At 43.5% G+C, this 13,738-nt stretch overlaps 1 protein-coding gene across 3 annotated transcripts in view; it reads right to left on the bottom strand.

Annotated features, from left to right (window-relative positions):
• Positions 1–13,738, bottom strand: part of znf438 (zinc finger protein 438) — a 56,841-nt gene that overhangs the window by 30,485 nt on the left and 12,618 nt on the right. The window contains exon 2 of one of the 3 annotated variants that reach the window (XM_085418103.1): positions 10,136–10,279. The exons of the other annotated variants lie outside the window; for them this stretch is intronic. The gene's annotated coding sequence lies outside the window, so the exon portion shown is untranslated. The remainder of the gene's footprint in view (positions 1–10,135; positions 10,280–13,738) is intronic. 3 annotated transcript variants of the gene reach the window in all.

Genomic DNA, 13,738 nt, shown 5'->3' with positions numbered 1-13,738 from the left:
AGTTTACCCCAGCGTCATGATGTGAGTGACTAGATAACAGAGCTCCATCTGATAATCACATACTCTGCTATTACACTTCTTAGCTGTGTGACTGTAGCAGGCCAGAATAAGACAACCAAACTGTGATGGATAGCCCACGCTGAGCAAGAATAACTTACAGCCTCATAAATAAGCAGATCTCTACAAATAGGATTACAGTAGCCCTGAGGCTGACACCCCCCCTCTACCAGCCACGCTCCTCCTCTCCTTATGACAAGCACCCTGAAATCACGTCAGCGTTCGACATCAATATTTTGACATTTCATTCAGCTGACTCTCCAGACGGAGCCATTTATTTAATTAGCTGAATCAAAATTGGCAGGAGCGGCAAATTCAAAGTTAACGTGACTGGGGCTCAGTTGCCACAGGTAACCTTTTTGGAAGGACTTACTGTGGCAAATTGATTGCTGAGAGCGCAGACTCATCATGAGTGCTAATTTTCAGAAGCGGCGCACGGCGGAGCAGGGAAATAAGAGGCTCTATTTATAACAGAAGGAAACAGCAGAGGGGGATTAGCCTGTCATTAGAATAAAAGAACCCAGAAGAAGAATCAATTTCAAGGTTTAAAAAGCTGACAAACTCAGTTCACTCGCTCGCTCGCTCTCCATCCTTCGCTGCTTCTTTCACCTCGGACAGACCAGCCTACAGTCGGCCACATATGAGCTTTCATTGAGGCGCCAAGCTCGGATTTCTCCCTCTTCTGCCTAAATGGAAAACTAAAACAGTTGTGTTGTTTTATTCTAACAACGCCGTTGCTCCAGTCACCTGAAAAGTATCACACTGCTGCTTTTTGATTTAAGGAAATATTCCATCATTTTACTTTCTGTGGGTTTGACTTTGTGGGGAACAAATAGCATTGAAAGCTTGGTTAATCCACACTCAGTATTTTGTTTTTCAAAAATATCATCCAGCCAGATAATCCTAGCAGAGCTGTCACTATCACTACATTAAATCTCTTTGGCATGAGCCGCTTTGTTTACAGATTTCACGCTGCTCATTTCAGTGTTCGCCTCCTACAGAGGGAAGTGAGTGTGTTTGATTTAGAGGCAGATGAAATACTAAAGATGGCATAACCGAACGTGTGCGGTTCACCTCTTATTGCAGATGAAAATAAGGAGGAGGACAATGACGACTCCCGTGCCAAAATCTTTCATCGAAGGTGATGATAGTCCTGCGCTGCCAGGAAGCTGTGACAGCATCCAGGAGACAACATAATAAAACTAAACTGCACGGCAACAACAAAGAAAGTCTCACTTTTAGCAAGTCATGCTCACTAATTTTACTCTTGGTCTTTAAAAGAGCAGCTTTGCACAACAGTTCAAAATAATTAATATTTATCTCATGCCGGGCCTTAGTTCATCCACTGTATGAAACCAGCTGTTTTAGGTCTTGTCCCTGTGTGTCTAGGACACAATTTTAGGTTTAGCATTCTTATACAGGGCTTTCTATATGTGAGGGCACATGTAAGAATCACGTTTCTAGGCTTTTAGTCCATTTTCAACCAACAAATCATTGAGTTGACCTTCAAGGCCTTGGTGGATTGTAAGCCTGACTTTACCGGATTGTTAACATGACCCCACTCTACACCCCTACAAAATTTGATCACAGTATATCTGAAACTTTTCCAGCTACTTGTTTGCGAATAGAATGTCAGCAAAAACCACCAAAAAAACCTCCTTGGCAGAGATAAGAATAGAGAAGCTGTCTGAAACTCTGAATTCACCACTGTAACAGTGTATTTCAGAAAATAAAGAAGGCCATCTTAGATAAGACACTGAGGCACTATAAGCGTCATATGATTTGCATCGTTGTAGCTGTAAAACTGTGAGGATGACCACCATCACTGTGAAACATACACTCTAAAATCCCAGAGTTGCTCAGCGAGGTCACAGCATCCAACTCCTGTGCTGCCAGTGACTTTGTCACCTCTCCTTTCCATCAACAGCTCACTGAATTATGTGACATTTTCATTACTGGCACGCTACCTGGTCTACCTCCAGGTGTGCATAATGGAGACAGCCTTGGAAAACCACCATCTCCCAGCATGCCGTTGGGAATTGGACCAGGAAGGAAGCTTAGAGCCGATTACCAGGCCGAGAGGCAACCCAAACTGTGTCATCTTCCCACTCCCTCAGCACAGAGCCCTCACCCCCCTGACCCAGGCCATCATGTGCCCGGGTGAAACACGGGGCACGTCTCTGGGACAGGAACCGCACAGGAAGCAGCGCAACTCGACAAGGACGGAAACTCGCGAATCGGGGGAGAGGGCTGGTGGTGAGAACAAATCGCAGAAAAGTAAACTTTTCCACCAACGCCACATCGCAGCAGAGGAGAGGCAAGCGGGGCGGGGGCACCGGCGCATTCCTCATTTGGGGAAGCAGCTAAGCTGGCTGTAGGAGGCGGCAGCGGAGGGATTTAGCGGGCCCCAATAGCGAGGATGAAATGAAGACGGGCTCGCAGTGTCGCTTTCAGAGGATGCTGCCAAGAGTCGTCACATTACTGATACAGAGGCAGGAAAACAGATTCAATTAATACACTGCAGCAGACAGTAATGCTGGACTCTTCAATCCAATCCGCTTAGAGAACATCTTAATAGCGCATGAGAAGGAAGAATATTGTGCTAATCTGTCTTGTCTGCGGAGCGCTCCGACATCCCCCATTGATGTTGACATCCCTTTAACATGAGGTTAGTGGGTGTTTGGCCTCCCCTCCAGTCATTTGTGAGCTGCAGAGCCTGGAAATGATTAGGCCTGGGAGGGCAATTAGCCGGAGCATCGCCGAGCTAAATATAGTCCAGCTTGGACTGTTGCTCCTGGGTCACATCTACACTGCAGCCTCTACCCAGGCATGTTAGCGCAATCTGGATCCCGTTTTGTTTTATGACTGATGCGAAGGCCGCGCTGACTCAGGCCAGATAACATAACTCAGCCGTCGATCAGGTGTCTCCAGGGGAAAGGGAGTGGGAAGGAATCGCGTAAGGAAGAATAAAGAGATGAAGTTTAAAAGAGAAGCACATGTTAACCGTGATGTTCAGAAAATACCAGTCGACTCTATGAGCTGTACAATCGAAACCTTTTGGACTTCTTTCGTAACAAGCTGCCTCAAATGAAGCATGGTTGGGAAAACATGCTTTCCCACAGCCTTACAGCAGCTAAATGGTATGCAGGGAAAGAATTCTTTCCCATCGCACAGCTCCCTGCCCCGCCAGTCCCCTCTAGTATCTCCAACCCCGAGTAAAGAAAAAAAAAAAAAGAAGAAAAAAAGGGGGAGATTTTATCCTTAAAAACAGGAGGTTCGCCCACTCGTACACCTGGGACGGCTCTTGGATGGAGGAGGCAAGCTAGAGGGTTATAAGAGCCTGGGAATGTTTAACATCAAGAAAGCAATCAGAACGTAGCCGGAGCTCTGGGAATTAAGACAGGAAACATGGAGAGTAACCCCTTCCAGACCGAGAGGAAGGAGAAGAGGAAGTGATTTAGGTTTGGTGGCAAATTCATACTGTTACCTGAAAGTGTAAACTTCATTTCCGCAGATCTAAATGAAGCCATTTCACAGAAGGACTTTTTAAGGACCTGAAAAGTTTCACTTGTGCCTTCTTAGCCAGATCTCTGCTGCCTACATCAGTGATCACAAGGCTGATGAGGGGCTCAAACATAATACAAGAAAAGCACTGGAAAAATTTAAAAAAAAAAGCTCAACATAGGCTCTGCTTCAACTTCCCCATCACTGGTTTGACCTGGTGTATCTTTCAGCACAGTATACTTGTGTAGACCGAGGTGAAACATAAGTGGAAATGTTCTGGCACTACACTGAGCTCAGCACAAATTGTACAAGACAGCTCAGGAAACAGAGGTTTGCTTTGTGCCCTGAGCAGAGAGCATTTATCATCCAATAAAACCTGCAGTAAGAGACCTATTCCTGCACTGTCCTCTGACCCACAAGTGGCATCAAACAAGACCAAGTGCCCATAGGAACTCAGGAAATACATGATAGCGAGAATTTTTTGGTTAAATTTAACTTATAATTGGGAAAATAAGTTGAAAATCAACACGTAAATTTTTTTAAACTTGGTCAAAATCCTCCCAGCTGTATAGAGTATTTTCTTGGGTCTCCGTATCAACTTTGAAATTCTAGTATCGTGACAACCCTATAAACTATATCAGTGGCCTCACCCCCAGACTCTGTTTTCATTATGGAAAGCATGACAGTGGGATTGAGGAGATCCTTAAAGTGTTCCTTCCATCACTTGACCGTAGCATCAGTTGAGGTCAACAGCATTCCCACTGTATCGTGTATAAGTAGAGCACTGCTTCCCCCTCTGACAATTTGCAAGAATCATTTTGAGGCTGACAAAAGTGTTGATCCGTGGTCTTAAACTAATCCCAGGGGAGTGGGCCTTCCGGTATCTGACCTGGTACCTCTCCCAGCATCTGTCAGCTACCTCTAGGGTCCCACAGGCTAACCAAGTCCAATAAGACCCCTCCGTCAGCCTGACAGATCCTTTCTGGTGTTCATCACCTGGATCTGGGTTTACAGGCACTAACGATTTTGGACTCCCTCAGATTGCAATCGAAGCTCTACTGGGAATTAAAGATCTCATGGACGGGCACCTCAAGCAGACATACCCATGCTATAGCTCCACCCACTTGTTCTTTTAAACCTTTTGTAAGCTGCAAACAATCACTAGAAATCTAGCTGCTAGTGGCTGGTAGCAATAGGTCTCTAACTTTTTCTGACATGCCCCACTTTCCAATTTTTATGAATTATTAATACTAAAAAACCATCCAATCTGAATTTTTGTTGACCCACAGTTGAGACTTACAGGCTTAAAGTGAGGATGAGGAGAGCTAAATGCCTTTATGAGCAGAAATTTGTTTTTCAAGCAATCACTGTCTTGTTTGATTTTCACAGTTAACAAGCTGCGATTTCAAATAATGGTCAGACTAGAAATCTGCCCCAAGCAGCAACATTATTGATTACTTTTAAAGATGAATCAGTCATTTGTTGTGTCCATAAAATGTCAGAACATAGTGAAAAATGGCTGTACTCTCATTAAAGCCTCTCATTAATAATGCCATCACCAGTAATTATTGGGTATTATTATTAAATTAGCCATTTTTTTCAGTTGCTTGCCCAATTATTCTACATCCAACTGCTTATACACCTACAGTACATTCACAGTATTCAGTAGATCTCAAGATATTTTTCTTGGAATCACAGACTTGCTGATGGTGCAAGAAAAAAGTAAAGACATTCACAAAGTAATAAAGATTTAACATTTTGAAACATAACACATATATGCAATTCTGTCCCAGTTCAAGTAGGAAAACCTCAGGACCGGGAAACAAATAGTTTGAAGGAGAAAAACTGTACATAGCAGTGTACCAAGCAGTAATTTCCAGAACAGGAAAGTAAAGCCAATACTGTAGTTAATCAAATACCCACTTGAGGGTGTCTTCAAATGTGAATCAATGGGTTTTGGGGAGTTGGAAGCCCGATGGACTGAAAGTCGTTCCTGTTCCACTTCTTTGAGGTCTTTTTGAAGTCCACCGCCTGGGGTGCATGCGCAGTTGGTTCATTGTAATATAAAGTGTCTGTGGATGAGCGTCTGCGTTCGAAACAAACTGGCACGGACGTGGACATCCACATGAATCCTCGTTGACACAGTCTGATGACAGAATTAACAACACTTGGACCCAAAAATGGACCCAAGCGGACTCTAGCAGACTAGAGAGACACGTGAAGTATAACGCAGGCCATGTTAAAATTACCAAGATCAGTGACAAAATAAGCATGTTTAGGGTCAGGTACAAAAATTTGTTATGGTCTCAATAGCCAATTTCCCTTTTCATCAAAACTGTACAGGAAGGTAGCCATCTGCTGGACTCACCTCCGTTAAGTCTCATCTTGAACTGTGCACACTGCTGCTGATGCCTTTGAGCCTTTTGATCGAACAATCTCATAATAAAAACAGCATGCTGCGCGGTACAGCCTGCCCAAGAAGCTCATGCTTCAGTTTTAGTGAATGAAATTTTAGTATTTCATTTGTCAGATATGTTCGGATATTTCGGTTTATTTCACACCTCAAACATTTAGTAAACAATTAAGCAAATACAAGTAATCTGCAATAAATTACAGGTAGTAAGAAAATAAACTACTAACTTTTTTACACTACGTCCGCACCTACACGAGTATCTTTGAAAACGCAGCTGTTTCGTCCACACGTAAACGGCGTTTCGAATCACTGAAAACTGAGATTTTTTAAAACTCCTTTTTTGTGTTTACCTGTGGACGAGGAATACAGAGTTCGTCACACAACGTCAAAGGTATGTGCCTTCCACGTCACGCTGTGCGCCACGTTATTGTTTACATGAGATGAATTGCAGAATGGCAGATAGAGACAAAATACTGTTAATCTGACTATCTTCGGTTTTTACAGGCTTACATACACACACGCAGCTACTGTTCTTCTATTTAGAAAGGCAGAGGCGTCACGGTGTGATTATTTTACATGTAGTTGGTTTTTTTTCCTGTGTAATAATATTCAACATTGCTATCAATACACTTTTCAAAACATGCCTCTCTGTGCAAAATGGGTTTAAAAACATAAACAGCTGTGGGATCCTGTTTGTCCGTGATTTAGACGGGGGGAACAAATCGCGGCAGGATCAGCCTGATGTTATTTATATCCCGCTGTAACTTTACTGTATAAAGAGCTAAAATCTCCAAAATGTCAGGAGTAGTTAGTCATTACAACGAGTGTTTGTGAACTAAAAATCAAGAATGTGGGATACTGTTTGTCCGTGATTTGAAGAGCCCAGCGAAAACCAATTCTGCAGGGGAGACCTACCTCGGCACTTGTGCAGGTGAAACCAAAGGGAAGATTGGCTTCACTATATTTTCTAGTCTTTGGTTTAGAATGAAGTTGGTTTGGAAACATATTCACTGATGCTTCATCTCCTGCTTTGCGTTTCTGTGGCCGCCCCGTGCTAGCAGTGTCCAAGCGTTTTGTTTTTTCTCCCCCTTTTCATTCCGCCCCCCCTGCAATGGCTCTGCGCCCCCCCTAGGGGGCGGGCCCCACACTTTGGGAAGGTCTGCGTTAGCTGGTGACTCAGCACTCCAACCCCCCCTTGCTCAAAAAAACCCAAAAAAACCCAACTAAACTAAACTAACTGCAGCTAAACCAGAGAGTTCAAAATCCTTAGAGACACTGCAGGGAAACAATGCTACAAAATGCCCTTTTTTCATGAATGAGTTTCACAATAGAGGTCAACCAGTCAACCACTCACCAATCCACAATCTCTTTTACACTTCCCTTAATTCCCAACAAGCTTTCTACTTCTAGAAGAAACTCAGGAAAGAGACAGGCATAGGGAAAAGTCTAAACAGTACATGCTAGCACCACCTAAATAGCACCTACCAGAAAAAGCACACTGGGCATAATCCCAGCCATAAATCGTATCCACTTCTTGCCCACCATATGAAATTCCCTGTAAGCCCTAACATTATGGCCATACCTAAAGATAGCAGTCCAGCTTGTAGGAGCAGAATAAAACTGGAAAATACATCCATCATAAAGAGGAGGAGGTTATTTTGGCAGTGTGCGGAGATGATAAAAGTGCAGACATACTCAGTGCCCCGTTTCTAAACTGTTTGTTAATCTATCATTTGGCACAAGGAGGAATGAGATAACAATACGACGTGGCTTACGGTGAGCGTGGCCGCCGTGCAAAGATCGAAGCGTGTCCTTGGAGTGACATTATTTATTGAAATAAATTCACTCAAGCTGAAATGTGTATAGCGAATGCATTATGAACAGCGCTTCTGATGGAGTGGAGAGCGCATTAACTCACCGTAACATTGCCTTGCTCTTTTCAACAGATGTCCCTTGTGTGACACACGGCGGGGAAAAATGGAGAGGAAAAGGTCTGAACGCTTTAAATTAGCCCTTTCACAAATGGAAGGGATTTTCCATTTGATGGCCTATTTGAACGTATAGACAATTCTGTGAGCCGAGATTCCGATCTTAATTACTTCGTTAATTAGCTGTGATTCATGGGGAAAAGCCTTGCCCTACCCAAAGTCCCTCTGTATTGCTTAGGGGGTTTCCAAGAAGCTCTCACATCCTCACTGACTTTTTAAAGCACCAATCTTGCACTTGTGACACTGTCTGCCTTTGCTGAAGGGCCCCCTCCCCAAAAAAGAAAATGTCAGCAAACCCCACAGAGCCAGAGAGCCTTCGAATTCTACTGCCTGAGGAAGGCGAAGCAGATCGGGCCTTCTGCTACTCCCCGTCATTCCCTGATCCACCACGGACTCAGATCACAGGGATGCATTCCACAGATTTATGTTTATCGTTTTCCAATGAAAGAGTGATAGCCGGTGCAACTGCCCTGCACTGCTCCTCTCTCTCTGTGTGATAAATATAAAATATGGCCACTCGTGCTGGCTGCTTAAACTTGGCCGATCGTTGGAGCATTTAGTTAATCGGAGAAAAGCAGCATGAATAAAAAAATAAATAAATTAAAAAAAACCTCTCAGGACAAAACGACAAGGCTTTGTCCAAACACCCCAACAAGAAGTTCTCACTCAACAAGATGGATCAAGCCTGTTCCCTGTCATGCTGCATCCGGATTATGTGCCACCTACAGCGCTTAGTATCTCGGACAGCCAGGGCAGAACTTGGGGGGGGGGGAGTAGGCGTTCTGGCATGCAGGTTAGCTTTGAGAGAGCAGCAGGCTAACAAAAAGGAAAGGTAAGGTCCAGCTGAGGCAGCTGCTTGCTATTACTCCATCCCAACCCCCCCAACTCCACTCTTCTCTGGCAGGAAATAAGCAATCATTTAGTACTGACAGGTACATGCTGAACCGCTGCTATCTCTGCTCTGAATCCAACCAAAAACTGGATTACAGCAGTTTAGTATTAACCTTAAGCGTCTTAAATATCTGTGCCGAGGTTAGCCTCATGGCTTTTAGAGTGTGAGCATATATTTTCCTGAGCAGGATAAAACGTGAAGTAACGCTGGCGTTCCACACTGAAGTGAGAGAGATCCAACTTCTGCTTTTAACAGAAAAAAGCATCTTGCACAAGGAAAGATATCAGATTTAAGTGTTTTCGGTGCGTGCGTTTGTGTAGTTGCCACTGAGACAGAAAAACATAACTGCAAACAAAGAAAAAGAAAATAGAAGGGGAAAAAAGCTATTCTCAAACATGCAAGGTGCTTTTCTGGTTGTGAAAAGCAGTAATTTAGAGGTCTCTGGTGAGCCGCACAGGGTTCAGCGTGTCCAACAGGATTCGAAGTGTAGCTGCAGATCTGCCTTAATGCACTGCCAGGTCACCGTTTCTGTGTGAAAATGGCAATGCAAGGACAGTGTGACTGCTTGTAGCTTGGGGCAAATAAACAAGGTGGTAGTAGAACGAGGGAGGGGGGGGGAGGCAAGAATGACTGCCAACCGGTCATGCTGCAGTGTAAATCCATGTCTGTTAAGACTCATTATGGGGACTTCAAAGAATTTAAGAGATGGGAACAACAGCTTCAAGCTGCCATTTCATTATTGAACCAAATGGGAAAATGTGATCACAGATCCCTCTTTGTTCCTCCTTATGGCATCAAAGAAAACATTACAGTGTTTGCCACTGAGCTAGATTGAGTAGATCTAACTTGTAAATATTAGTTTACAAGTTTCTCCTCTTGTCTCAGTAGTAAGCTGCAATTAACTCAAACTCCGATGTCACGGAGTTACTGTTCTGCAGCCTCAGCACAGAGGAGCGTAGCTCTCCAACCCACAGCTGACCTCCAGAGCCCAACGACTACAGCTGCCAGCTGCAGTCCATGACAGTGGAGTTAGGGACCACATCCGTCTGCAGCAGCAACAACATGGACAGGCCAGCCGTTAGATTTAAAAAACAGAAGAACAACTGAACTTTCAGATTCAGGGAGGGTTGCCCACCAGGAAACTGATCACAGACGAGTTGGGAGAAAAGAATGATAAAAATAAAAACACGCAAAGAAAGTGTATGTGTGCAAAACAATATGTCGTTATCATTACATTATCATTTTAACCAGTTAGATCACTACCAGATGTGCTATGATTACCAAGTGAAATCTTGAGAAGTTCATCCAAGTTCATCCATCAGTTCATCCTCAAGTACAAATACATCTCCTCCTGGTGCTCCTGAGACATCACATCCAGAAGAATAGGATGGACATGAAGTCACTGTGGTAAAGTTCTTCCTTTCCCTAAAGACAATGTTTAAGAGGTGAAGAGAATAGGATCGATGCACCAAAAGGGAAGGAACAAGCTCAAGTTTACAAGGTTACAAGACTCCTTTGGAAATATTAAAAACATCTAGACAGAACTAGTTATAGCTCACAACAAACAATGGAAGGAAAATTAAAAATAAAACCATATGCAAACACTTACTTAGATTGGTGGTAGATCAAGAAATTACACACGAACAGAAAAAGCACCCATATAGTTCTCTTATATGACTGTTAGGATCAGCCTGCTCTTATACTAGCTGTAGCCTATGGACAAACATCCACTACCCTACTCAAATCAATGGGGAAAAAATCATAATAAAACTATATACTTACATATGGTATAAACTGCTTAGTGCTTTCAGCCTACATGGAGAAAATCAGTTGAGTTGCAGTCAAAACTGCAGAACCGAGAACATGTCAAACTTTGGTCAATTTCAACTAAACTATAAGCTCAGGAGGAACATCAGTGTGGTTGAAAAGAAGAAAAAGGTTTCTCTTACTCTCCTCATAAACAGGGAGGCTGTACTGAGGGCCAACCTGGAGCTATAAGTGACTGAGTGACACTATGACACCCACAGTGCCCAGCCTGCAAGGTTTTTGTTTTAGGCCGCTGCTCTTCACCATCTAACTAACAGAAACCAATTTTATTCTTCAATACACAAACTACAGCCAACACACAATATAAATAATAAGTAAATACATTTAAAGTAAAACAGAACTTCAGTTTGCACTGATGCTAAAAAAAAACCTATAGTCAAATTATACCTTAAGTGACAGCCTCTTGGCAGCTTTATATTCAGAATAACAGGCTACAGACCAACACAGGAGATGTAGAGAATGCAAACTTAATATTAGAAGACAGGGCAATGAAACGTCCTCCCTTTAACTTAAATAGCCTCATCCTTGTCCTAAATTTCCCAAATGTATTATTCTTTCCAAAGAAATAAATCAAATCTAACATTAGCATGGCTGATGACACCGTGCCAAGGCGGCTAGGGCAAAATAAAAATGCCCACATACAGATAGGAGCAAACAAGCAGTCAGCTCTGTTGTTCTGTCTGCGAAAGCCTTGCAGGCCCTCGGGCTCGGGAACCACTTCTCCCACTACAAACAGCTCTGCGCTCGGGCCCCAGATGTCTCATTACTGTAAAACAAGCAGAAAGATGAGCGACGTACAAGCCACTGGCCCACAACGCTGCCTCCCTTTCAATTAGAAAGGATTAGCCTAGCCTGAGCGGGCCTTCCTGTGCTGTGATATGCTACCTTGCCTCGTGCAGGACAGCCATATGTCAGAGTTAAATAAATTACAGAGGAGCTGAAAAGCTTGGCGATAGCAGAAAGGGAGTTATGGCTCCACTGAAGTGCACAACAGGCTTAATGGGAGTAGGATGCTATAGCCTCTATAAAACTTTACACCCAATGAAAGGGGGCGTGGGCAGAGAAACAGGTATACGCCTTCCCCCAGTGACTGCCATAAATTAGACCTATAGGATCCCACAATTCCTCAGTGGATTTAGCAGTTTTACTCAGCGTGCATCAATCAAGTGATAAAGCCAAGCCTGTGAAATTTCTGCAGCGTCATGTTTTGGCTACACAAGCTGGACAGCTCTCATCCAGGCCCCGTGACACGCTGTCTAGGATGGGAGACCAAACCTAACGGGATAGCCAGGCCCTCATACTGCCTGCATCAGTCACTTTTATGGGCACAGGGCGGTGTGGGCTTTAACAAGACATTTTACTCGTCAAAGGAACCGACATTACATAACCATAAAACGATGAGGCCCACAAATCACCCGTCGACTTGTGACGCATGGAAGGGCTGGGCTTGTTGTGTGGCTCACAGCTGGTACACAGTCTGCACAGTCTAGTGTTTGTGGGTGAACTGGTAACGACTAGGGGTGCAACGATATTCGTATCGATATTGAACCGTTCGATACAGTGCTTTCGGTTCGGTACGCATATGTATCGAACAATACAATTTTTTTCAAAAATTTTTTTTTCAATTTTTTTTTTTTTTTTTTTTTTTTTTGTGTCCCGTTTGGATCTATAGCCATCAGAATTGTTGTCTTGAGGCCAAGAAAGATGCCAAGAGGATTTATTTTAAGTGGATCATCATATTGGTCCATTTGATTGACCTTTATTATAATTATGAATTTATTTTATTTTCAGTTGCAAACGGGACAGACATGACTGTGGGATAGGACAGGGGGAAAGAATGAAAGAAAGAGGGGGAGAGAAAGAAAGAAAACCAAAGGGGAGAAAAAAAAAGAACAATACAAAATTTGTAATTTATTTTATCAACTTTCCTTCTGACGATGCTGTCTGTGTTGAGCGCTCAGTGAATCTGCATTTGACTACTCCGCCTAGGCTCGAGAGTGCAGCCTAGGCGGAGTAGTCGAACGCAGATTCACTGAGCACTCAACACAGACAGGATGGTCAGAAGGAAGAGCGCAGGGCAAGCTAGCGAGACAGAAGTGGACCTCCCCACCCTCATTCAGATCTGGCGTTTGGAATTATTTTGGTTTTCATGTGACGTATGACCCTGAAGGTAAGCGAGTCATGGACTAAAGTAAAACAGTATGTTGGATGTGCCATGCAATGCTCAATTACATGGGTGGGAGCTAGTGTGTTAGCGCAGTTAGCTCGTTAACGTGTTGGCCGTCTAGCCCCTCTGTATAGGGTAGCTCGTTAACGGAGATTTGCCATGTTGTGGCGTTAAGGTTATTTCAACGAGATTAACCTGAAAGCACTAGTGGGAACACAACGAATATGACTGCACATTTACACCGACATCATCCTAGTGCAAAGACAAAAACAACAAGCATGCATGCTACAAACTTTAGCCGAGTCATTTAGACAGCTGTTAGCACAGGATTCTCCTTATGGAGACCTGATATGTTTAATATGCTGCTGAGAATATAGCCCAGAAGAAGCGGATAGTATAGCTTTTATTTTGGAAAGAGACATTTCTCTGTAATAAACTCTCTTTTCCAAAGATGAGTGATTCCTCAATCAGATACAGGGCTCGCAATATCGCTAGCCCGACGTCCCGGGGCTATCTCTCCCCTGCCTGTCGGGCTATTGTAGGAAGGAAAAATATATGTCAATGCTTTTGCATTCTTTCAGAAATGTAGCTGGGTAATTATGTCATTGGGTGAGCCACTGTCAATATGTGACATATTGAAATCGCGTTTGAATTTGCGCTTGTTTTTTTGCTTTCACTTTGCAATCGCGCGAACTGTGTATAGAGAGCGACAGCACTGATCTGTGAGTGATGATAATTTGTGCACCAATTCCTCTGACATAGTCTTATTAATTGTTAGCTTACTATGCAAACATGACAAGTGAAATCTCCCGCAGCTTAAACATGTGAGAGGTTGATCGCGCAGAGAATCGCTGAGCTTATGTGAGTGCGGCAGGATATATATTTCACTA

This window comes from Rhamphochromis longiceps, linkage group LG9 (genome assembly GCF_057381845.1).
Source record: "Rhamphochromis longiceps isolate RC_006_pf linkage group LG9, R_longiceps_female_GT1.1, whole genome shotgun sequence".
Classification (NCBI taxonomy): domain Eukaryota; kingdom Metazoa; phylum Chordata; class Actinopteri; order Cichliformes; family Cichlidae; genus Rhamphochromis; species Rhamphochromis longiceps.
Note: the sequence above shows the minus strand (reverse complement) of the source record. Positions and strands in the feature narration are given on the sequence as shown.